The sequence below is a fragment of the Canis aureus genome, chromosome 1, assembly GCF_053574225.1.
Source record: "Canis aureus isolate CA01 chromosome 1, VMU_Caureus_v.1.0, whole genome shotgun sequence".
Classification (NCBI taxonomy): domain Eukaryota; kingdom Metazoa; phylum Chordata; class Mammalia; order Carnivora; family Canidae; genus Canis; species Canis aureus.
Genome location: NC_135611.1, coordinates 37084635 through 37110998, shown reverse-complemented (window position 1 = coordinate 37110998; position 26364 = coordinate 37084635). Strand labels below are relative to the sequence as shown.

Genomic DNA, 26364 nt, shown 5'->3' with positions numbered 1-26364 from the left:
TGAGGAGAGCTCACCTTAGATACTGTTCCCAAACCCATGGACCCTACAGTCCACATCTTTCCCAACCTGACTATGTTTCTCATCCCCAGTTTAATCTCCAAAATGCCCAGTTTGGCTATTCATAGAAGACATATTTTAATGGGACTAGCTTACCATTTATGTGTAAAATACAACATTCCACAATTCTAAGGCAGATCATTAAGAAGTATCACATTGTCTTTGTTACAAATATTCTTTCACCTCAGTGTGAAAGCCTGTTCACATATTTTCAGTTTTTACAGTTTGTTGCTCACATAGCTCATAACTTGGAAATAAGCACACACACACACACACACACACACACACACAGGGAACCTTGGGCTTAAATGAGATTTAGTGACACTGATCCTCTCTGCTAAGATCTGATCAGGAGTTTGTTAGAGTCCTTGGGTTTCCTGCATTATCATTTGTTTCTATGACGATGGTAGTGATGGAAAATAATCACCAGCAAGGACTTTCAACCTATCGTCAGAAAGGTTTGGGATATGAAGAGAAAGCAGTGTAGAAATTTAATTTAAACCTCTAGGGGAAGAAATTTTGCCACAATAAATGTTGACTGTCATTCAAATACCTAAGTGGAAGTAGAATTCCCTATAGAATAGAGACTACTCTGAAATACACCACAATAAGGAATCCGTTCTTAGACTTTTTATTATTATCTATGAGAGTAGGAAGAACAAAGATAGCTAAAAAATGACATGCTTTGGATGTCTTTCAATGCTCTGATTCTATTTTTGGCTATCTCCCCTTCTCATGGAAGTCAAATCATCTAGCCAGATACTGTTCATTTGGAAATGCTGCTTACAAGAGGAAGGTAACATCAAATTTCTATTATACATGTCCTTTCGAAACCCTACTGCAGTTTTCCAGCATTTCTAAATTCACAATATTTCTTGCTCAAAGGAATCAATAATTTATTGAATCACTTGTGGATTAATGAATTTAAGTCTCTTCATCTGCTTATACAGAATTGTGTTCCATTTCATACGACATCACCAGTGAACTACCCTGTCTCCCCTAAACTTCAGTCAATTAGAGTGAATGATGGCAAATGAATACCTCTTCCTCTTTCTTCAAGGAAAGCTGCTAACACCAGGCCACACATTAGACAATGAGTATCAGTCCTCCTTGCTCTAATGCAGAGAGGAATAGTGAGATTTTACCTGGATAGAGTCCTGCAGCCTGGGCAGCTCCATTGCCAGGGGAGGAATTAGCCAAATAACCCAGATCAACAAGAATGTTCTAGAGTTGTGGCCAGAAAGGCAACTTGGGGCAAGGAGTTCTGCAGCTCTGTGCTATTACCATCAAATACTCTTCTGCCCAGATTCTTCCCAAAGCCTCCCATTTCTTTTTTTTTTTTTTTTCTCTCTCTTGAGCTAATTTCTGCTTTTCCACATCTTTGCAGCCCTCACATTTCAGATCGTGACTTCAGCTTGGAACCGTGCAAAGGCCAGCATTTAAAGGGCTAGGCAACACGTGGTCTAAAGGCAAGTATGACACAGAAAAGGGAGGGAGTGTGTGCTAGAGGCGAATATGGCAAGGAGATAACAGTTGTAATCTTGCTTTGTTCTATTTTCTATTGTGATGAAAAATTAGACCAACGAAAATCACGACTCTCTTCTCAATTTATCCATCTAATTACAGAATGTTTGAGGGTTCCTTCTCATTCTCCATTGTGATGCATTTTGCTTTTCTCTTTGGGATTTGGGCATTAGATTGGGTGGAAAGGACAGGCTACAAGGCACCTTCTCATGCTACTGGTATGGTTAAAAGTTCTATGATGCTTAAGTGCTATTTTGTTGCTATAAAACCGTATGCATGAATGATCTGGCAATGAAGCCTGAAACTTAAAGGATAAACAACTACTACATCTTGGTTAGAAGACAGCAGCCAGAACTAGACTCTGCTCAATTTGGCTGCAAATGACTGATGATTAGAACAAAGTTAGATTACTCCAAGTTCAGGTCACTTCTTCAAGCTAAGGCCTTGGTTATCAGAAAACTGCTTTGCCACTGGTACTTTCAAGAACAAGATTGCAGTCCTCCTAATTAAGGTGGTGGTAGAATGGCTCAGTGATTTGGTGATTCAGCTTGTAAGCAGAATGAGGAGTTGATAAGGAGTTGACACCGCTTCTTGCCTGGTCTGCCTTTATACGAGTCAGGACACCAGGGCAGCTCTTAGGTGTTTGCTGAGAATCTGGAAATACATTTGCCTCTGACAGTGTGGCAGGTAAAATCCACATGTGGTATTGATTACCTTTGGGAGCAAATTCTAAGGGATTACCAACAGGTGACTGCAAAATTTCAAAAGATTCAATCAGGCAGTAATTGCAGGATTATTAATCAGGCTCTTTCAAGATGGCAAGAAGCAAAGACTCACTCAGGTTGCCTCAAATAATAGACAACTGTTGTAAATAATAGGGAAATGAAGATACAGGAATTCTTCTCAAGAGCCTCATAACCAGGGATTATAGATCCTGAAAGCCTGCTTATAAGCCAACAGGAGCCAATGGACTCTCCTCATCAGAACTGGACATCTCCTGCTCCACTTCCACTCTTAGCCATTGTGATGAGTCTACAGTTCCAGGTTTCTGCGCTTCTGCAACTGTTGACTCTTTTCTCTCCTTATGTGGTGGTTTCCCCTTATTTACAGCTTCATTGCCTCATGGTTTGATGTTCCTCTTGATTCTCTTCTACTGCCTTTTTAAACTTATTTTTTTGCTTCTACTGATCCCACTGCCAGTCTGCTTTGCGTGCATCTCCTTCAGGTGCACCACTCTTCAAGTGAGAGGATTTAAATAGTTTGGCCAAATCACTGCTGCACAGCATCCTGCTGGACAGGAGTCTCATATCGAGCTGGCTTGCAGGCCTCTGGCCACACAGAAACCACTGCTTTGAGGTCACTCAGCCTGTCCTAATCAGCTGTAGCCAAGGGAGCAGGGACGTATCATACAAAAACGACCCACAATGTGGAAGGAGCCTCGGTGTCCAACGAAAGATGAATGGATAAAGAAGATGTGGTTTATGTATACAATGGAATATTACTCAGCCATTAGAAATGACAAATACCCACCATTTGCTTTAACGTGGATGGAACTGGAGGGTATTATGCTGAGTGAAGTAAGTCAGTCGGAGAAGGACAAACATTATATGTTCTCATTCATTTGGGGAATATAAATAATAGTGAAAGGGAATATAAGGGAAGGGAGAAGAAATGTGTGGGAAATATCAGAAAGGGAGACAGAACGTAAAGACTGCTAACTCTGGGAAACTAACTAGGGGTGGTAGAAGGGGAGGAGGGCGGGTGGTGGGAGGGAATGGGTGACGGGCACTGGGTGTTATTCTGTATGTTAGTAAATTGAACACCAATAAAAAAAAAAAAAAAAAAAACGACCCACAATGTGTTAAGGGACATCTCAGAAAGGTGTGGCCGATACTCTGAGGACAACTAGAAGACCTCTTTCCATGGCTGACCCAGTACCTCAGGTAAACAGGGTAACTTTTTCCTGACTGTAGCTCAGGAAATAGAAGCCTAGTCAGTTGTATTGTGCTGTGAGAACAGGCACATTTCCAGAAGATGAAAAGCAAAATTCCAGATCACAGTGGTAGTTAAATCACTACCCAGCAGGGAGCATATCCAGGCAGGCAAGCCCGGAGGTCACCTGAAAATTGCATTTATTGCAGAGATATGCTGTTTCCTTTGAAGCCATATTTTAACCCTCCTTGTTCTGAGCCTAGGCATGCCAAGCAGCATTTAGATAAAGCCAACTTTATGTAGTCTGCATACAAGTGTGAATGGCTTTGTCAACATGAGTATGCAAATCTACCTGACAGCCAGTCATATTTCTCATTGTAAAGAGAATGTAAAGCCCTTCTGGACTGTGTGTGAGTGTGAGTGAATATGTGTGTGTGTGTAGCATATAGCTGTTTCTAGACACTATGGATAGATTTATATAACATATACTAAATAATAACTATCTACCAATAAATTCTGTTATATATGATAGAATGTATATTATACATTATAGAAATACATAGATGTAGACAAATATGTGATTATATATTTCTATAATATATCATATATTCTATTATGTACATTCTATTATATTTATATATACATATATTTTAATATTTGCTGACATTAATATATTCCTGAGAGATAGAGGAATTCACCAAATTTCAGCTTCAGTGCATCTCTCCCATACTCTGCACCTCTGCCACAGCATGAACAATCAGCTTGCTGTTTGAAACTTCAATACAAAGTGCTTCTTTCTCAAGAGAATCTCATTAGTTTGTATTCAATAATTAATAAGGGTTATTTTAATTTAAGCAGACTGTTAGCCATAACATTGCACACACATAAAGATCAGGTTTTCCAAACTGAACTGTAGAATATAGTCCAATGGAAGAAAAAAATCTTTAAAGATCTCCTCAAGAACAATCTGAAATTGAGATAAATATACTATTATTGGGGATTATGGGCTCAAACTGGGCTGTTAACATCACAGTCCTCAACCTCTACTCCTACCTCCACATATTTCCACAACTAGTAACTCTCATGCATACACAGATCGAGGTTCAGTAAGGTGGTGTGCAGGTGAGAACCATTTTTCCACTATTCCATCTTCCTGAGAATTTCAAGGGTATTGGTTCCATTGCAGTCTAAGTGAGCGCTATCTGGAATTTCATAGTATATACCTTATGTGACCCCATGCATTGGTGCCACAACTGCATGTGATAATACTAACTCTTTAAATAAATAAACTTGTGATAGTGGCTAAAGAGCAAAGGACAAGAAAATGATGGAGGTAATTTGAGGGGCAATAGCACCTTTGATATATGAAAATATTCTTCTGAAATGTGACCATTATTAGACAGCTGATAAGGCCATTAAAAATAATTTAATAATTATCTTAAATTTCCATGTCAAATGTTGTTGAGCAAAGACTCCTTAATGTGAGAAGTAACATAAGCATTATTGAATAGAACAAATTGAGTATTAAAACAGATGACAAGAAATTTTATGTGTTGAGAACTCTACCATTAAGTTGTTCAGAAGTAGAAGATAAACTTTGGGGAAGACTGTGAGGGTATTCACATTATTCCAATAAAACTCATAGCATATATTTTTGCTTTCAAGCAGGAAAGAAGGGGTAATATTGACTGATTCAGGTCCAGGTGGGATTGAATTGTTAATTTCCTTTGTCTTTCTTTACTAACTTCTTGAAGGTACTATAAGTAACCCAGAGCTGTCACATACCTATTTATAAGAAGCTTTCTTTCTTTTTGATTTATTTAGAGTCTCAGTTTAAACTATTGCTGTCTCTTCACTTTTTCTTTTGAGTTCTTAGAAAGTGTGAAAGAACCATAATTACAGATAATTAGGAAACAAAAGACATCACTGTACACACATTTACTAAAAGCAATCAGTGATGAAATGTTTAATGTTCGAACTCAGAAAGAACCACAGTGGCCGACATCATTCTTTAAGGTTCTGAAAGAAGTAAACTGCATAAAGAGGAAATATTGCTTTGTTGGGGTCAAGCCTCGAGAGATAAACGGTAAACATAAGAAATTCCTTGGTGTGGGTTTACCTGTGGTTGGTAATTCCAGAAAGCACACTATACTTTCATCCTCTGGAAATTGGCTTCTTTGATGTTCCTGTGTGTGTGTGTGTGTGAGAGAGAGAGAGAGAGAGAGAGAGAAGAGAGAGAGAGAGAGAGGAGTTGGGGAGGGGGAGAGAAAAAGAGAGAGAGAGAGAGAGGCTAGTTATATGCAAGAATGTCTCATTTCCTTCAATCAGAAAAATAATTTTGAATAAAAATTTTTGATTGTGGGGGTGGTTATGAGATCTTTTCTGCTTAAAAGTAGCAATTCTCCACCCCATTAATTCCCTATTCAAAGTTCTTTGTTTAAACACTGATGTTTGTCTCCTGCTCAGAGCTGCTGATTTGGAAAGAATCCTGCCACATTCATTAACCACCCAAGCATCCAGGGTTCTTGTTGCACTATCTTATTAAATGAGTGGTTATTTTTATGATGCATTATAAAAAAGCACAAGATCTACTCCCTGTCATAAAATAACCACACTGATTAAAAAACAAATCCAGCAGAGTGGCCTCAAAATTTTCTTTTGCCAAATTGACAATGACTATGAAAACTTTAAAGATTTCTGCAATATAGCTTTAAGATGAAACCCCACCGCCAACTATTATTGCAAGGTAGAACAGCACTAAAATAACCAGTGTGAGGAGAATCTGGCAAGGCGGAATGGTCTGCATCATATGCTAAAAATGCTTAGAAGCATTTAAGGTGAGCGTGAATCAGAGAACTAAGGAACATGATGTGAGCAAATCGAGCATGGCTCTTCTCGCTTGCCTTGTCCATCCCCCTTCCCCGACTGTCTCTCTAACAGTACAATCTCACGGGGCCACAGAAATGTTCTTACTTAGATTTTAACCCGTTAAAACTCCTCCATGTTCCCTTTCTGTGTACAGATGAGGTCTGCGAGCTTGTTGGCACTGTCAGCAGTGCTTTCTGAGTTATGATTTCTGTCCCTTCAGATGAGGACCATCTGCCAGCCCCATGGGTCCCCCACCCCCTGCAAGTTCTCTCCTCATCTCCAGATTTTATGCTGAGGGTCCTTCCTCTCTGGTCTGCATTTTTTTCTGGGTCCTTCAAATTCATATTCAGAGATAATTTCTTTTTTTTTTAAAGATTGTATTTATTTATTCATGAGAGACACAAGAGAAGCAGAGACATAGGCAGAGGGAGAAGCAGGCTCCCTGTTGGGAGTCTGATGCAGGACTGATCCTAGGATTCTGGGGATTACTGCCTGAGCTAAAGGCAGATACTCAACCAATGAGCCACCCAGGTGCCCCTCAGAGATAGTTTCTGCAGGGATTCCTCCTCAGACTCCTTTTCTTCCTGTAAACATATCGTTGCATCATCCTGTAATGGGGGTGTCATTTGGGAAGGCATCTGCTGGACGTGGGTATTTGGGATTGGGTTTATTGCCTTTAAGTTGTAGTTGCTTAAGCAAACACACTGATTCTGTAGACTGGATGCTCATTTGGGTAATTTAAGGATGCTGATGGAGATATGGTTGGTAGGGGGCGCTGAACCCCTCTGGTCCATCTGAGCAGCAGGAATTTACAGAGCATTTGTATACATCTTCTATTCACACCTGCATTTGAACCCCTTTGGGGCAGAAGCTTTCTCATTCCTATGTCCCACTGGCTAGTAGGGTCAGGCACTCTGCAGTGCTCAGGAAATGCTCGCTGAATTGGATATTTTAATCAGAAGAAACATATTTTGAATATTTCAGTCTTAACAAACAGACTAACTTTCCTGAGAAAATGATAGTGATTAATAAGTGAACCAGTCTTTAGGATTCCTAAGGAACCTGATGCATGCTGCATTTAACCTCATAAGTAACTCCACAAACACAAATTGTGGCATAACAGAAGCCACCATCAAAGGAACACAAGATATTATTAGTTTTTGCCTTGCCCCCCCTCCCTGAGTCCGGCGTCATCCTTCACCCCTCCCCCACCCTGCTGCCACCAGGCAAATGTTGTGTCACAACCAAGACAGGCTGTATGGCTGGCAGCCAAGAAATCTCACAAAGTGACTTTTACTACAGTAAATTCTCCATGGTCCGAGGCTTAGCCCATAGTCTTGAAAGTTCGGAAATTCAGCTACAGTGACTTTGTCAGAATTTTAATATTTCCCCTCCAGGAAGCTTTCCCCGAATTCAAAAACATGGATTAGACATCCTTTCTAAATGGTCCCATAAGATTCTGCATTTACCTCTGTCCAAGCCCTTAACTCACTATTGTTAATACGCATGTCTGTCTCCCTTATCAGACTATTGATTTCTTGAGGTCGGGGCTGGTCCTGTCTATTTCTCTATATCTCCCTGTGAGGAGGGTGTCAATACATGTTTGGTAAATAATGAATGGATGCATGTATTCAGTTTGAAGATGCTTAATCTTTTGAGCAAATGTCACAAGATTCTTAAGTCTAAAACTATTTTGTCAGTTTAATCGTTCCTCAGTTAGAAATATAGCTGCCAAGCAATGGCACCTTCATTTCTTTGATGACAAGGTATGTGGCATCTGATCTTTGCATTTCCAAGATGACCGACTCCTTGTTGGGATACATTTTAGTCCTGTACTCTTCAGTTCTGTGGTTTTGTAGCTGACCAAACTTCTGTTCTTCTGGGCACATTCCTCTCTCAATACATGTATACCGCTAGCCCAATTTCTGTTGATTCTTTCAATAGAAAGGAGTCATTCTAGCTTCTCAGGATGGCCTTGCATATTTTTTCCTGATCCATTACATGCTGACTCATAATTTAACTCTCAAGTGGGGTGTCTCAGGGAGCAAATGGGTTTTAATTACACCCTGTCACTTCATATAGCAGATATTATTTCCCTATTTTACAGATGAATAAAACAAGACCAGAGAGGTCAAGTTAATTGAACAAGATAATACCACTCTTAAAGGACAAAATTTGGACAAAAATTTGATGTCTTTTGCTTCCTAGTCTATGCTGCTTCTGTCATTCAAAAAAAATTTGTTGAAGTATAATGCCCATGAGAAAACTGTACACCTCAATGAATTTCTGTAAACTGAACAAAACTGTATAACCACCAACCAGACCAATCATCATCATATTCCTTTTTTTAAGATTTTATTTATTTATTTATTCATGAGAGACACACACAGAGAGTGAGAGAGAGAGAGAGAGGCAGAGACACAAGCAGAGGGAGAAACAGGCTCCATGCAGGGAGCCCAACGTGGGACTTGATCCCAGGTCCTCAGGATTAGGCTTTGGGCGCTGAAGGCAACGCTAAACTGCTGAGCCACCTGGGCTGCCCACCATTATATTATCAACAACCTGGAAACCCCATTCATACTCTCTTCCAGTCACTGCTCTACCCCCTACCTGAGGCATATACAGTCTCCGGTTCTGGGCACAGATTAGTTTTCTCTAATTTTACACTTTACGTAAATGGGATTACATAGTATACATACCTTTTGCATCTGTCTTCTTTTATTTAACATTCTGTTTAGGACATATATCTATATAATTGTAGTTATTCATTCTCATGGCTGTATTGTATTCTATCTTATGAAAAGATCACTATTTGCTTATTCATCTGCTCTTGATGGGTGTCTATATTGTCTTTAGTCTGGAACTATTGTGAGTAGGGCTGCTGGGTATTCTCTTCCCTTCAAATTCTGACTATACATCTCAGATTTTAGAGATACAAACACAAATTCATGGCAGAATGAATCAAGTCACTTATTTTTTAAATGTTGGTTTTACCCTAGCATGTCAAGGGTGGCATAGTATTAAAAAGTAATAAATATAATGAGCAACATTAAAAATGAAATGAGAAAAGATATCCTCTAAAGAGAGATATTTTTTTCAATAAAATTCACTATTGATTTTCAATAACAACTCTCAGTAAGTTAAGAACAAAAGGAAATTTTCTTAACATATTAAAGGACTAGAAAAATCCTACAGCAAAAAAAAAAAAAAAAAAAAAAAGAAAAATCCTACAGCAAACATCATACTTTTTTGAAGTGGGGAAACACATTGTTTTTAAGATCTGGAGCAAGACAATTGTGTTTTTTCTCACTACTATTCATTATGCTGAAGATTCTAGTAAGTACAGTAAGATGTGAAAAACAAATAAGTTGTAAGGTTAATGAAGAAGAACAAAAGTTTTATTATTCATGGATGATATGCTAACACAACAAATAAAAAACTATACACATAAATTATTAGAAATAATGGATGTGGAGAAAAGGGAACCCTTGTGCATTCATTAGTGGGAAGGTAAACTGGTGCAGCCATTGTAGAAAACAGTATGGAGGCTCCACAGGAGAATAAAAATAGAATTACCATATGATCCAGCAGTTCCACTTCTGGGTATTTATCTGAGGTAAACATAAACACTAACTCAAGAAGATACATGTATCCCCATGTTCAGTGCAACATTATTTACCATAGCCAAGATACGGAAATAATCTAAATTTCCATCAGTGGATGAATGAACAAAGAAATTATGGAATGGAAATTAGGGAATTATATTATTCAATCATAAAAAAGAATGAAATCTTGCTATTGTGACAATATGAACTGACCTTGAGGGCATGATGCTAAGTGAAAGAAGTTAGATAAAGAAAATATTTTCTCTTTTTTTTTTAAAAGATTTTATTTATTTATTCATAAAAGACACACACACAGAGAGAGGCAGAGACACAGGCGGAGAGAGAAGTAGGCAGAGGGAGAAGCAGGGGCTCCATGCAGGGAGGCCAATGTGGAACTCGATCCTGGGTCTCCAGGATCAGCCCCTGGGCTGAAGGCGGTGCTAAACCACTGAGCCCCACCCAGGCTGCCCACATTTTCTCTCTCTTATATGTGGAGTCTAAATAAACAAACAAACAAAACAAACAAACACAAGCTCAGAGATACAGAGAACAGATTGGTGGCTGCCAGAGGTGGGAGGCAATGGGAGAAATGAGTGAACTGCGGTTGACTATTTTTTTAGTTAAATAAATTGAATAAAAATTTTAAAAATAAAATAAGTAACAAAAAAATTTATCAAGTTTGCTAGTTGTAATATAAATTTTTAAAAGTTTGAATTTCAATATATGAATAAAAACAGAATATATAATTTTATTAAAAATATAGAATTTAAATAGCATTATAAATGTAATAATCTAAAAGTAACTTCAAGAAAATAACTCCTACAAGTCATTAAGAAAATGACATGAAAGTGTTGACAAAAGCCTTGAAAGAAGCATTTCATTGAGGAAGTCCCTGTAGTACAGACGTAGAAAATAGGCTCAATCTCATGAGTAAGCAAGGAAATGCACACAAATTCATCGGAATTCATTTTCTTTCTAGCACATTCACAAAAATTGTCTTGTCAAAGATATGGAACAACTAGTAAACTTACACGCTGCTGGTAGTCACTTCAGAAAACCTCTTCAGAAATCACTTCAGAAAACAATTTAGCATTATCTGGTAAAGTTGATTTTGTACAGTGAATATAACTCAACTATTCCACTCCTGGATATATACCTTAGAGAAAAACTTGGATGTGTACAAATGTCTATCTACAGTAGAATTGAAAAAAAAAATTGGAATCATCATATGAAAGATTACTATATATCAGGGGAAATAACCACATGTCAGCTACCTGCAAAAACTGATAAATATCAAGACCATAATACTGAACAAAAAAGCAAAGTTGAAGATTAGTACAGACAGTATAATTCCATTTATATGAAGTTTAAAGACAGAATAACTCTATTATGAAGGCATTGGTGCATATTTGGTAAACCTATAAAGCAAAGCAAGGAAATGGTAAATATAAAGATAAAATGATCATTACCAATGAGGGAGGAAAGAATGGGATGATTTAAGAAGAGTACACAGAGAATCTGAAAGATAACAAACAACAATGGCCTTTACACTTTTCAACTGCATGGTCCCAACCTAGGCAGGGCTGATATGCAGCTGGGCAGAGCCCAACTATTACCTCCTACTAGCTGCCAAGAGTTGCTTCAAGGAGACCTCTGAGCGCTCCCCTCAAACACTTGCATTGCTCCCACCTCTCAATTCACTTGCATGCAATTTAATTACTGATGTTTTGAGTTTTGATCAACTGACTATGTTACTATTTATTTTCTCTTTGTCTTATCTATTTTATGCTCCTTTGTCCTCTCTACCTTCTTTTGATAGCCTTTATTATTCCCCTCTATATTTTCTTTTATCTTTGAGGTTTACATTCTTATGTATTTTTTTAAAGATTTATTTATTTATTTATTCATAAGAGACACAGAGAGAGAGACAGAGAGAGACAGAGACATGGGCAAAGAGAGAGAACCAGGCTCCTCACAGGGAGCCTGATGTGGGACTCGATCCCGGATCCCGGATCACGCCCTGAGCTGAAGGCAGATGCTTAACCACTGAGTCACCCAGACATCCCAATTCTTGTGTAATTTTTATTACTGGCTACTCTAGAGATCAAAACATGTATCCTTATTTCCCCACAACCTGCCTAATACTAACACTTTACCACCCTTGCAGACATGCTGAGAATCTTGCAACAGTTTTATTCCTTTTATCCAATTTCGTGCTATTGCAGTTACACATTTTGCTTCTACATAGATTGTAAGCCCCACAAAATATTGTTGTGATTGTTGTTTTAAATTTACCATTTTTAATCACCCCAATTTTTACCCATTCTGCTGCTCTTCATTCTTCCTGTAGTCTTGTGTGTCTATTCAGGATCCCTTTTCCTTCAGCCTGGAAAAAGTCCCTTTAGTATTATTTGTAGTGTAAATCTTTTATCTGCTGAAAAGTATTTATCATAATTTTTAAAGAAAATTTTTCTGGGCGGAGGACGTGAATGGATATTTTTCCAAAAAGGACATACAGATGGCTAACAGACAACATTAAAAGATGCTCAACATCATTTATCTTCAGAGAAATGCAAATCAAAGCCACACGGAGAATATCATTTCATGTTCTCTCTTTCCAGACCTGGCTGAGCAGGAGGCACCATCATGGGAGTCGACATCCGCCACAAGGACCGAAAGGTTCGGCGCAAGGAGCCCAAGAGCCAGGACATCTACTTGAGACTGTTGCTCAAGCTGTACAGGTTTCTGGCCAGACGAGCCAACTCTACCTTTAACCAGGTTGTGTTGAAGAGGTTGTTCATGAGTCGCACCAACCGGCCACCTCTGTCCCTTTCCCGGATGATCCGGAAGATGAAACTGCCTGGCTGGGAAAACAAAACAGCTGTGGTTGTAGGGACCATAACGGATGATGTGCGTGTCCAGGAGGTGCCCAAGCTGAAGGTGTGTGCACTGCGCGTGAGTAGCCGTGCCCGGAGCCGCATCCTCAAAGCTGGAGGCAAGATGCTCACCTTCGATCAGTTGGCCCTGGACTCCCCCAAGGGCTGTGGCACCGTCTAACTCTCTGGTCCACGCAAGGGCCGAGAGGTGTACAGACACTTTGGCAAGGCCCCAGGAACCCCACACAGCCACACCAAACCCTACGTGAGATCCAAGGGCCGGAAGTTCGAGCGTGCCAGAGGCCGCAGGGCCAGCCGAGGCTACAAAAACTAACCCCAGATCCTGCCTTGTTATTAAAAAGATTTTGAATGCAAAAAAAAAAAAAAAAGAATATCATTTCAGACCCATCAAATGACTAGTATTAAAAAAGCAAGAACTAACAAGTACTGGCGAGGATGTGGAGAAAGGGGAACACTGTGCACTGTTGGGGGGGAAAGCAAATAGCTGCAGCCACTGTGGAAAACAGTATGGGGGTTCTTCAAAAATTAAAAATGGAACAACCACATGATCCAGCAATTCCACCTCCGGTATTTACCTGGGAAAATTAAAACACTAATTCAAAAGGGTGTATGCACCCCTGTGTTTATAGAAGTATTATTTACAATAGCCAAGTTGTTAAAGCAACCCGTGTCCATCAATATAGATGAATGAATAGAGAAGATGTAATATATATATATATTACATTACATATATATATATAAAGGAACATTGCTCAGCCATAAAAAGTATGAAATCTTGGGATTTGCAGCAACAGGGACGGACCTTGAGGATATTATGCTAAGTGAAATTAAGTTAGACAAAGAAAGATAAATACCGTATTATTTTACTTACATGTAGAATCTAAAAATCAAAGCAAACCAACAACAAAAAAAGAAACAGACTTGTAAATATAGAGAACAAACTAGTGGTTGCCAGAGGGGAGAAGAGTGGAGAGATGGGCGACATAGTGGACAAGGACCTACAAACATCAAATTATAAAATTAATAATTCATGAGGATGAAAAGTACAGCATGAGAATATAGTCAATAATATTGTAATAACATTACATTGTTGTAATAAATCATGGTGACAGATGATAACTACACTTAAGGTGGTGAGCATTATGTAATATATATAATTGTTCAATCACTACTTTGTACACCTGAAATATAATATTGTATGTCAACTATACATCAATATAAATAAATGAATAAATAAATAAGATTTTTCACTTGTTACAGAATTCTAGGTTGGAAGTTTTTTCTTTCAGCATTTAAAGATGTCAATCTTTTGCCTCCTATTTCTATAATACCTGTCCAAAAGTCAGATAAAACTTGTTATTGATCCTTTGAACTTAATGTGTCCCTTTTGTTAGTTGCCCCCCCCCCCCTTTTTTTAATGTTTCTCACTGTCTTTGATCAGGTCTTAATTTAAAATTAGCTGTCCAAAATGATCGAGTTTTATGGAATAAACAAATATAAGTTTTTAGGCAGCGGGCTTCTTTTCTTCGGTGGTAGGTTTCTTTTCTGCAGGTTTCTTATCAGCTGCTGGTTTCTTGGTAGCTGCAGCCTTGTTTCCTACCAAAGTTTTTTTCTGCTTTTTCACACCAACAGCCTTCTTTCCTTTCTTCCCTACCATGGGCTTCTTGCCTGGAGCCCCCTTCTCCTCCGATTTGGCTTCTAAGGTTGCTGCCGCCTTATCCATCCGGAGTTTGTGATTCCTGGCCTGGCAAAGAATGGTGTTCCAGCGCATGGTCTTTGCATACGGGTTTAGCTTCAACATGATTCTTCTTTTTTTTTTTTTTTAATTTTTATTTATTTATGATAGTCACAGAGAGAGAGAGAGAGACAGAGACAGAGAGAGGCAGAGACATAGGCAGAGGGAGAAGCAGGCTCCATGCACCGGGAGCCCGACGTGGGATTCGATCCCGGGTCTCCAGGATCGCGCCCTGGGCCAAAGGCAGGCGCTAAACCGCTGCGCCACCCAGGGATCCCTGATTCTTAGGTTCTTCAGTGGATTCTTCTTCAGGACTCTAGGATGAATCTTCTTGCGTGGTGCTCGGAGGGCTCTTTGGATCTCTGGGCTTTTCAAGATTCTGCTGAGGTCTGTATTAAGCATTTTATGCATGGGAAGGTTGTAGTTACTCTTGAGGGAGGCAGCCTTACGCCAAGTGCCATACAGATCGTCTAACTTGAGGAAAGCACTTTCAGTCCAAAAGCAGAAACGTCCCACATGCCCACCAGGAGCAAGTTTCAGAACGTTCAGTCTGCTTACATTAAGTAAAGTAATTCCAGGGATGTTTCTGAAGGCCTTGATGATACCGTTGTCTTCACTGTAGATGATGCAGGGTCCCCTGCGCTGGATACGACGACGGTTTCTCATTTTGCCCTTGCCAGCTCTCCTTCGCTGAGAGGCATAGACCTTTTTGATATCATTCCAGGCTTTAAGTTTCTTAAGAAGCAGAACCGCCTCCTTGGTCTTCTTGTAGCCTTCAACTTTATCTTCAACCACCAAAGGAAGTTCAGGAACTTCCTCAATACGATGACCTTTAGACATGACCAGTGCTGGTGAGGCTGAGGCAGCCAGGGCAGAGCAGATGGTGCATCGCTTTTGTGTTGTGGTCACTCTGCGGTGCCAACAGCGCCAGGTTTTGGTTGGTGCAAACATGCGGCCTCCACGACACATATTTCCAAGAGCACCCTGGCCAGAACGGTGAGGCCCACCCCTGAACTCTGGGAATTCGAGCCACAGCCCTGCCAGTACCCCAAGACTCAGCACTGGTTTGATGACCTGCTAATTCACTGACAGCATATGGTTGTCTGTTGTTTTTGCGCAAGTTGGTGTGAACAGAGTTCACGATATCGGGTCGAATGGGAGCCTTAAACACAGCAGGCAAGGTAACATTTTTGCCAGATGATTCCCCCTTTTCGGAGTACACAGATATCAACGGACGAGCACACGACCTCCCAGGGAGAGGAGAGGGCCACGCTCCTCTCAACCCAGGCTTGTTAGTTGCTTTTAATATTTTTATCCATTATTATATTTCTCTTATATACTTTTTGTTTGATTATTCTTTTACAAACTTCAATTCTCTGATGAAAACTTCCCACCTGCAATAATTTTGGCTCTCACTTTCTTTTTCTTCAATCTATTATTTGTAGTGTATGTGCTGTAATGGTCTCTGATTAAAATATTTAAGTACACAGTTTCTGAGAAATTAGCAATTTTTTTTTAAAGATTTTATTTATTTATTCATAGAGACACAGCTAGAGAGAGAGGCAAAGACACAGGCAGAGGGAGGAGCAGGCTCCATGCAGGGAGCCTGACGTGGGACTCTATCCAGGTCTCCAGGATCACACCCTGAGCTGCAGGCGGCGCTAAACCGCTGCGCCACAGGGGCTGCCCAGCAATTTTTTATAAAATCTGGAGGGAAAGTTCCTCATGGCTTCTTTCTTACTTATTTTAAATCTAATTTAGGATTCTTCGCCCCTAAAAATCCTTTGAGTTTTGAATTATCTGAGTGGGGGGAGGTTTCTTTGCATAAGGGAAACCCAAAGTTTTCCTTTACTTGCTTAGACTGATGATATTATTTCAATATCATATGTACCTGACAAGACGCAACCTTCTTCAGATCCCATTACAACTTTATTCCTAACTTTTTTAACTTCAGAGTTATCTTCCTAGCCTGCTGCTGAGATTATAATTTGATGCCAAACTATGGTGTTAAACACATTAAGATTGAATCAAAACACAGCAAAGGAAACTTGATGCTTTGGAAAAGGCGCATTCTCTGGTTAAATGTGAATAAGTGTTATAGATCCATTGTTGGATGTGGGCATGTCTCATTGGTCTGGCAAGCTGGTAGATTCTTTGAAAGCAAGGCCTTAAATTCTTTTCAACTCTCTTGGCACTACCTAACACAGCTTTTAATATGTATGTGTTCAATTGATGTCTGTTGTAACCACTCAAAATTTGATGTGACATAAAGAAGGTATTTCTGTGTCACTTCTGAACTTAAGACCAAGAATTAACTTTTATTATCTGCTAATTTAAATCAGTAAAAAATGTCTCGAGAATATGAGTACACCACATGTACTTTTAAAGAGAGATAGTTCCAATGGCATCAGGTAAAGCTGTTGAAAATAATTAAGCAGTTTTGTTTTACTATATAGCTCTGATCCCTCTGTCCTTCTATAAAAAAACTCCAAGAAAATATGGTTTGAATAATATAGTTTTAAGAACGGTCAGCACAAAAGAGTTTAAGTTTTCAAAACACATTGTATTATAGCATTTGGTGGGAGAAGGAACACATATAAGGTAATTGTAAATAGCTGATGTTAGAGGTGAACTCAAATTGCAGAGGCTTAGCATAATGAAGATTTTTTTTCTCAGTCAGTCAAAACCCAGCACAGGCTTAGTGGCTCACTCCATCTTGAGGTTATGGAGTCTAGAACATGTGGCCTCAAAGTTACCAAAGCACAGCAGACTGGGGTGGAGGAACTGGGAAATATTTTTAAGCACTGAAATTACTTGACATATTTTCCATTGGCCAGAACACAGTCATAAAGCCTAAGCAACTACAAAGGGGGACCAGAAATGCAAAGGAAAATGGCTATTTGGTGACTTAGTCTCTGCTACAGGAATGATAGGAGAGAATATCAACACAATGTCAAATTGTCTAACCTGGATTTTTAACTCTTCTATAATTAGATGGGCATAGAAACAGAAATCTTATAGTGAAAATAAGAGGGGTTATTGGGTTTTTAAAAATAGATATTTCCTTGCATTCATTTAATAAGCATTTATTACTGGACTGCTATAACCACACACCTCTTGTAACACAATGAAGTAGAAATAAAATAAATTGGTAAAAACACTTTCTCTTGAGGAACATAGAATCTAAGAGTGAAGATAAAGGCAAATCTTGGAAGTTTCCTCAATTGTCATTTCTTTTATCTGTCTTCACAAACGGCTGTGTTTTTTTTTTTTTTTTTTTTGCATTTGTTAACAAAACGAAGCTGGATTCCATTTCTGAGTATATACCCAAAAGAAATGAAAACAGGGTATTCAAAAGATATCTGCACTCCTCTACTTAACTGCACCATTATTCACAATAGCCAAGATATGGAAACAACCTAAGAACCCTTTGATGGATGAATGGGTAAAGATATGGTACATATATACAATGGAATATTATTCAGCCATGAGAAAGAAGGATGTTTTGTCATTTGCAACAACATGGAGGAATCTTGAAGACATGCAAAGTGAGATAAGTCAGACAGAAAAAGACAAATACTGCATGTTCTCACTTATAGGTGGAATCTAAAAAAGCCAAATCCATGAAAACAGAGGGCAAAATAGTGGTTACAGGGCCTTGGAGGTAGGGAGATAAGAGAGGAGGAAAGGTGTTCTTTAAGAGTACAAACTTGCAACAAGTAGTAAATAAGTTCTGCAGCTTTAATGGAGTTTCACAATATAGTGAGAAAGACAATGACATTGTATTTTAATCGTCAAACTTGCTAAGAGACTAGATCTTAATTATTCCAATCCCTAAAAAAGAAATGATAATTAAGTGACATGATAGAGGGGCTAATTATCACTACAATGAAAATTGTATGAATGTATCACATCGACACATTGTACACCTTAAATTTACACAGTGTTATATGTCAAATGTATTTCAATTTTAAAAAACCTACTTAAACACTATTTTCAGTGTTTCATTTTTTATTTAAAGTAGAAATTGTATTCTTATCAGCTTCTGCAGGCTTAATGGTCAGCTGTTCAATTAGTATTAAAAAACCTAGATAGGGACAGCTGTAATATTTTCGTTTCATGTGATAGGAAGAGTATTTTTCTAGAAATCGAAACACTAGGGCTTTTATTTTCCTCCTGCTACTACTGACTAGCCCTGTGACCTTCAAGAAGCCAGTTATCCCTAAGGTCTTTGGTTTCCCTGCATTCAAAGATGTTCTCCAAGGTCTCTTCCTAGTATGGATTCCATATCTTCTCTTTTTAGGTTTAGATTCACAGTTTGTCTCATTCCTCTCCCTTCCAATTCAGATACCTTCCTCCACTAGTGCCTGGGTACCCTATTGTGGTATCCCAGATGAGTTTGACATTTCCCCAAGGAGGCTCAGTCTCCAGAATCTGGACCATCTTGAATCTCTTCTTACTCTGCTGTAATATGCTCTTGTCCTGTGGACCATTCCTTCAAGTCCTGTTTTTGCTCTGAAGGACTTAGCTACTCAGATAAACTAGCAAGTACCAATATATTAATGAACCTGTTGCCTCATTCTTATGTCAAATAACACAAAGGCTAGGCAGGTGTAGTTTTGTGGGGGAAATTTCTTCCTACAAAGAGCATTGCCATAAGGGCAAATATGAGGTTGCTTGGCTGAAGGGAGGAAAAGAGAAGCCCTGCATCTTTTGGCCAATCAATTTTCTGCTCCTCTGACCAAATGAAAGAAAGGAAGAGAAGGAGGTAAAGAAAGAAAGAGAGAGAGAGAGAGAGAGAGAGAGAAAGACATGTCTCTATTTTGCTGTTGGTAATTTCACAAGAAAATACTCCCTATGATATTCCCTCTCAAACAGCAACTCTCCATTTAAACAAATTTAATACCCTCCTGCGGTTACATTGGCTATACAACCATGCATAATGAAAAGGTGTTGAAATTTTATCCAACACTTTTTCATGTGTAATGAGCTGATCTGGTTCCCTCCTTTATTTTGTGACTGTACTGAATTATGTCTACTGATTTCTGAGAGTTAAGCCAAACTTGCATTCTGGGAATAAATCCAACTTTTTATATGTTCCCATTTTTACATATTCCTAAATTTGATTTGCTAATATTTGGATTAGGATTTTTGCATTTATAATTTTCTTTTCTTGCAATGTCTTTGTAAGTTTTGGTATCAAGATTATGCTATACTCATAAATAGAGCTGGGAAATATTTCTTCTTTTTTTATTTTTTAGACAAGCTCATGTGTACTTAGTGTTATTTCTTCATGAAAAGTTTATAGAGTTTGTTGCTAAAGCCAGGTGATCCTGGAGCTTTAATTTATTGAATGGTTTTTAATTACATATTTATTTTATTTATGTATCTTAGTAAGATTTTATGTTCTTTGTATCAGTATTAATAAGCTGTGTTTTTTCAAGGAATTGGTAAATTTCATGTAAATTTTTAAATTGATTAGCATAAATTGGTTATATTTTCATTATTCTTGTAATGGTTAAAATATCTGTAATGTTTCCTTTTTTATCCCTGGTGTATGCAATTCACATTATTCTTTTTCTCCTGATTAATGTTTTGTTTTTATTACATTTTTCAAAGAAGTAATTTTTGACTATGTTTATTTTCTCTTTTCCATGGGGTTGTCTTTTTAAATTTTATTATTTTGAGTTTAGTTTGTTATTTTTCTGATTTATTTACATGAATACTTGATTTTCGGACTTTCTTTTTTTTCTAACACATGCATTTAGAGAGAGAAATTTCTAAGTGTAGCTTTAGTGGCAACATAGGTGTTGATACATCATATTTTCATTATCATTTAAGTAAACGTATGTTCTAATTCCTATTGTAAAGTCTTCTTTGATCCATTATATGCAGAAACGAGTTAACACACCAAACCTAACTGCTATCTGTTGAAAGGCCTGATCACAAGGTTGGCCATTGGCTGACGTCTGGGAACCTTATCATCATCCCCCCACCAACTGGTAAGAGTGGTTCACTATTCCTAAACTATACAAACAACATAGTTTATACCGATCACCTACTTTCCTTTTGGGAGCCTGGAATTTTGGTATATACCAGGCAGAGGCTACCCTTATGACCAGCCCCCAGTAAAAACTCTGGGCATGAGGTGTCTATGATTCCGTGGTTGGCAGCAGTTCACATATGTTGCCACAAATTGTAGTTGGGGAAATTAAGGGCATCCTGTGTGACTTCACCAGGAAAGGATTCCAGAAACTTACACCTAATTTCCCCTAGCTTTCATTCCATGTACCTTTCCCTTTGTTGATTTTGCTCTGTATCCTTTCATGTAATGTATCATAGCTTAGTATGACTATGTACTGAATCTTTGACTCCTCCCAGTGAGTCACTGAACCTGAGAGTGGCCCTGGAAATCTTCAACACTCAAATGTTTAAGCATTTTGGAATTTCCCCCTTAAAAGTACAATCATTTAGCTTAATTGCATTGTTGCCAGAAAACATATGTTGAATGATTTCAATCTTTTAAAATTTGTTGAAACTGGCTGTATGAAAAGTTAATTTTATAAATTTTCCAGATGCACTTATAAAGAATATATATTTTGAAGTTGTTGTGTGCAGTGTTTAAATATGTCCATTAGGTCAGGTTCATTAATTGCATTTTTCAAATATTATTCACTTATTCTTCCAAGTTTTTATTTAGATTCAAGTTAGTTAACATACAGTGCAGCATTGGTTTCAGGAGTAGAATTCAGTGATTCATCACTCACACATAATACCCAGTGCTCATCACAAAGAAGTGCCTTCCTTAATGTCCATTACCCATTTAGCCCATTCCCGATTTCCGAATATTTTAAATATTTGATGATTTTGTTTGCATATTCTATCAGATACTGAGAGAAATGCATTTTAAAAAGACCTATTATGATGGTGATTGTGTATGCTTCCTGCTAGTTGCATTCATTTTTGCTGTATATATTTTGAAGCTACTTTATTACTTGCATCAAATTTAGAATTGATATATCTTCCTGATAGATTGACCATTACATTATATTAAAACATCTCTTCTAATCAGTAATAATATATCTTGCCTTAAAATCTACTTTGACTAACAGTAAGACCTTATCTTGTGTGTGTGTATGTCTTTGTTTTGCTTAGGTTTGCGCAGTCTGGATCTCTTCTTTTTTGTGACTTTTATCTTTCTGTGTCTTTGTATTTAGGTATGTCTCCTATAAACAACAAATACTTGAGTTTTGTTATTTTTATCCAGTCTGGCAATTAAATTCAATGTAAATAGTAATAGTTTTAAATGTAAGCCTACTATCTTGTCCTTTGTGTTATGCTTGTCCACTTCTGGGAAATAACTCTGGATCTTTACTGGTATCCCGTATGGTTCTTACATTCCTTTATATACCTTTACTTTTTGTTCTTTTTTGTTTTCAGTGTTAATACGTTTTATTGACTTGTTTTCTAATTCACTAATCTTTTCTTCTACGTGTCTAATCGACAGTTAAACCATCTGTTGTGTTCTTAACTTCGACTATTCTATTTTTTGCTTATATGTTTTGCATTTGATGTTTTTATAGATCCCAATTCTCTGGTAAGGTCATATATCTTCTCATCTCTTTCCTTTGACATATTAATCATAGTTACGCTAAAAATCCAAGTCTATTAACACCAATATCTAAATTCCTGTGGTTCTTTTTTTATTAACTTTTTTCCTCTTAGTTTTCAGTCACTTGTTACCATCTTCTAGTCTACCTTATAGACCAATCATTGCTTATGAACTGTTGTAGAAAGAATTTGAGGATCTTGTTAATGTTCTTTTTTTCCAGATAGAATTAACTTTTGTTTCTTGCGTATATTCAGAATAGGACATGTCATCTTAAACTAGACTGGAACATAACTAGTTTGCAGATAAATTTTTTTCTATACACTGGTTAACTTCTTTTTGAATCTTAATCTTAGAGTGCTGATTTTGTACGGTCCTAACTGCAAGTCCAGAGGCCTCTCTTCTGCTTACAGGCTTTGATTCCAGGTGTAGTGTTCACACCTTTGTGAAACTATTGAGAATTCAGTTTCCCAGGCTCTTAGTCAAATCTTTCTGCTTGGCTTTGTAGCCTTTTGGTTCTTCACTGTTTATGAATTGGCAGATACCTCAAGGGGGAAAACAGTGCAGACTATTGGGATCACTGTGATATGTTTTTTGTTTTCCGAACATCTTCATTTCTCTCAACTCTGGACTGCTATAGCAACTTTGGAATCTTAGTGAGACTGTTGAAATCTTAACTCAGGATCCCAACTCCTTATCTGCCACTGATTCTCAGCTTCTTATACTTTTACTGAAATATCACAGAGGAAAATTTCTACAGAAATCCAGACCTAATCAATTCATTTTTCTTATTTCTGGGGTCCTGATACCTCAAATCATGGCTTCCTAGAGAGCCTTCTAATGCCTTTGAACATATGTATATGCATTCACACACATACGTGCTGTATTGTTAATTCTTTTTATTTTGATGTTAGTCTGTAGCAACATATACCACCTAAAACAGGCAACCCTGACATATTCTTTATAAATCTGAGATTTTACATGTGACCACTTCAAACTATAATGTGAGTTTCATTTCTAGTAATCAGAATTCTTTTTTTTTGGTAAAGTCTACATTTATATTATTTTGACAGCCTTGCCATTCTGCGTTCTTACATTGACTTTATAGTCTAAAACTCCCACATATTTTTCATATGAGCAGCTATTAAGCAGTGCTTTTACTAGTTGAATTTATTTAACTTAAATGCAGAATTTTACTTTGAAATTTATCTTGTTAATTTAAATCATTCTTTACAGTAAAAACAGAACCAAACTAGGAATTGAAGTTATCATTTCTCACAGTTTTATATTTTCAGTAAATCACTGATGAAACCTTGATAAAGCCATGAGCTCTTCTATCTTTGATTTTTTTTTTTTTTGCTCTTAAAAGAGATTTAGAAACATTTAATTCCCTTAGCAACTGGTTGAAAATTCATTGAGAGCTAAAAGCATGACTAACTCAGTCTTGAATCCTTTTGTACCTAATGGGCAGTGCTTTTTATGTACTAGATCTACTGTATTTTTGGAACGTTCTTTTGATTCTGGGTGTTTAGCTTTTTATAACGCCATTTGTATAGTTCCATGATGCTTTTCTATAATTATTACTGATTACATAAATTTTTCCCCATTATTTTAAGTGTTTTTTAAAAGCACAAAAAATTTTGGAACACTCACTATAAATGGTTGTCTTTCTTCTTCCTTGGATCATTTGTGCCTAGGTTACAAACTTTTCTTTTTGAAAGATTTTCAGCAGCCTTGAGCTAATTTCTTTCCCAAAATTGGTTTGCTGGATTGTTTTCTCCCCAAACTTGTAGAACCTGCTTTTTTATGCTTTTGTTCAATGTCTGGTCTCAGCATTCCTCTCTTAGATATAAAAATGCTAAGATGGTGAGTACTTTCTTTTGAGTCTTACCTTACCTTGATAGCACCAAAAAGACATTCTTGTTGATTAGAATTAAGTACAGAATAGTAATTCTGGTTGTTTCCCCTTTCTTGAGAGAGAGCAAACTGTCAAAGGAGTAAGTCAAAAATTTATCAGATTTGCTGCTTTTAGTGAAAAGAGATTTTCAGCAGATGCACAGCTTGTTGAATTACACATAGTCCTTACTAAATCTTGCTTCTCTGATAGTTGCGTGATTTGTATTAGATCACAAAGTCTCAGTCCATGAAACAAACATAAGGGGAAAATGCCAAAATAGAAAATCAGATCAGGAAAAAAATGCAATGAAAAATAATTTTACATACAAATGAGTAAATGGAGGAAAAACACAAACATATGTGAGTTCTAATTAGATGTTGATTTATTTCTAAATGACAAATATATGATCACTTAGCTATATAGAAAACTGGAAATACTTAATATAAAACATATTTAAAGAACACAGAATTGGATTTCAAGTAGAAGTTGACTTTGACTTTGGCACAAAGACTGCCACGTCTGGAGGGAAAGCAGGGGAAAGGCCTGTAAACTTAGCCAGCCAACTTATTCCAAAAGGTGTACCAAATGCTGGTACATAAGTGCTTCCTCCAGGCCAGTGATATCTGTACCTGCAGCTAGCCAAGATCAAGGAACAAAGAAATCAAACTGTGGTGGAACTGTTGCATCCAGGATTTGGCGAGCTACCTTCAAGACACATTCAGATGGAACTTAGACATTAATGGATTTGGCAGTTAGTGTAGAATTTTCAAATGGGTCTTTCAGTTTAGCTTGAACTCCAAGAGCCAGATCTAAGGTGGCTGCAAGCTGTACTGCTTTCCATTTGCCTTAGGATACAATTGAACAAGCCATCCTGAAGTTGGCCAGATCCTCTTCTCTGGTTCCCTACAGACTTATTCTAGTTCTTTTTTATTTTTATCCAAGCCAGGAACCAGGCTGAAATTCAATATCAAATAAAGATGGTAGGTTTTTCTGATTTAACAGTAATTTGTTTACATACAATTCTATGTGGCAATGATGGTTAGCTGTTCCCCAATCACTGTGCTCTCCTTTCACAATGCAGTTGTGGGCGGGGATGGGCTGCTGCATCTGTAAGTCTGTCCCCAGAATCCCTATCTTCTATGTAGTGCTGTGGGACTGGTTCTCACAATGGAACATAAGCAGAATGGTGCCACTTCTAACCTGATGTGGCTACAAAGTACATACATATATTCTACCCTCTTTTTTCTCCCATCTGTTGGCTAAATTTTATTGCCCAGAGAAACTTGAGAAGCCACTTCTTTAATCTCCTCAGGAAGGGTTTCTAAACAGGTACAAAGAGTGTGTTCTCTCCCTACCAAGCAAGAACACATATACTAGACTTTTACAGACCAAGAAAAAATACTTGTTATGTTAAATTGCTAAGTTTGTTTTAAGATCTTTCGGTTTCAATAGTTAGCATTATATCAACCAATAATGCCTTTATGTCAGTCATATTCATGTGTCTTCACACACACACATACACACAGAAAGATCAGCACTCTTAGGCAATTTACCTCTAACATCTCACAGACTAACTGTATTAATCAGGGTTCAATCAGAGAAGTGCCACCCCTATATACATACATGTCTATATATTTCCATAGATGTGGGATGTGTGCATTCACATGCATGTGTGTAAAGGTATTTGCTATAAGGATTTGACCTTACACAGTTGTGAGAGTTAAGCAGACTCAGTAAGGCTGTTGATTCTACACCTGATCCCACAGCTTCGAGTAAACAAGAAGCTATCTGAAGATAAGATGTCCGGGGAGTCAGGGAAAGTAGGGGCAAACTGGATCTCACAGGGACAAATTGAAACCAGTTCTCAAATCTCAATGCTTCCAAGCTAGAAGATGTGAATATTCCACAGAACCCACTGGCAGTCGTCATCATGGATCTGAACACACATGTGGCAGGAGTTAAAAAAAACTCCAGAAGGATGTGGGGACAGATGAAACAGGTGCAGATTTGGCTGCCATCCCATACTGAGGAGGTGGGTCAACAAATACTCAACAGTGTTCATGAGCTACAAAAACACCTGATGACCTTGCTTCAACCTTTGGGCACTAAAAAAAGACAGTTGCTGCTTCACTTCCACTTCCAAATCTTTTGCAAAAAAGTATCTTATGGATCAATAGAAAAATTTCATAAGAGAGAGATGTTGTAAACAGTTCACCCTAGTCAAGTCAATACTTTGTAAA

At 37.8% G+C, this 26364-nt stretch overlaps 2 pseudogenes; one reads left to right on the top strand and one right to left on the bottom strand.

The window, feature by feature from the left end:
• The first annotated feature begins 12611 nt into the window (after window positions 1–12611).
• Window positions 12612–13254, top strand: LOC144283321 (large ribosomal subunit protein eL18 pseudogene; annotated as a pseudogene).
• A 1111-nt stretch (window positions 13255–14365) lies between these two features.
• On the bottom strand, window positions 14366–26053 carry LOC144312484 (large ribosomal subunit protein uL4 pseudogene; annotated as a pseudogene).
• Window positions 26054–26364: the final 311 nt, after the last annotated feature.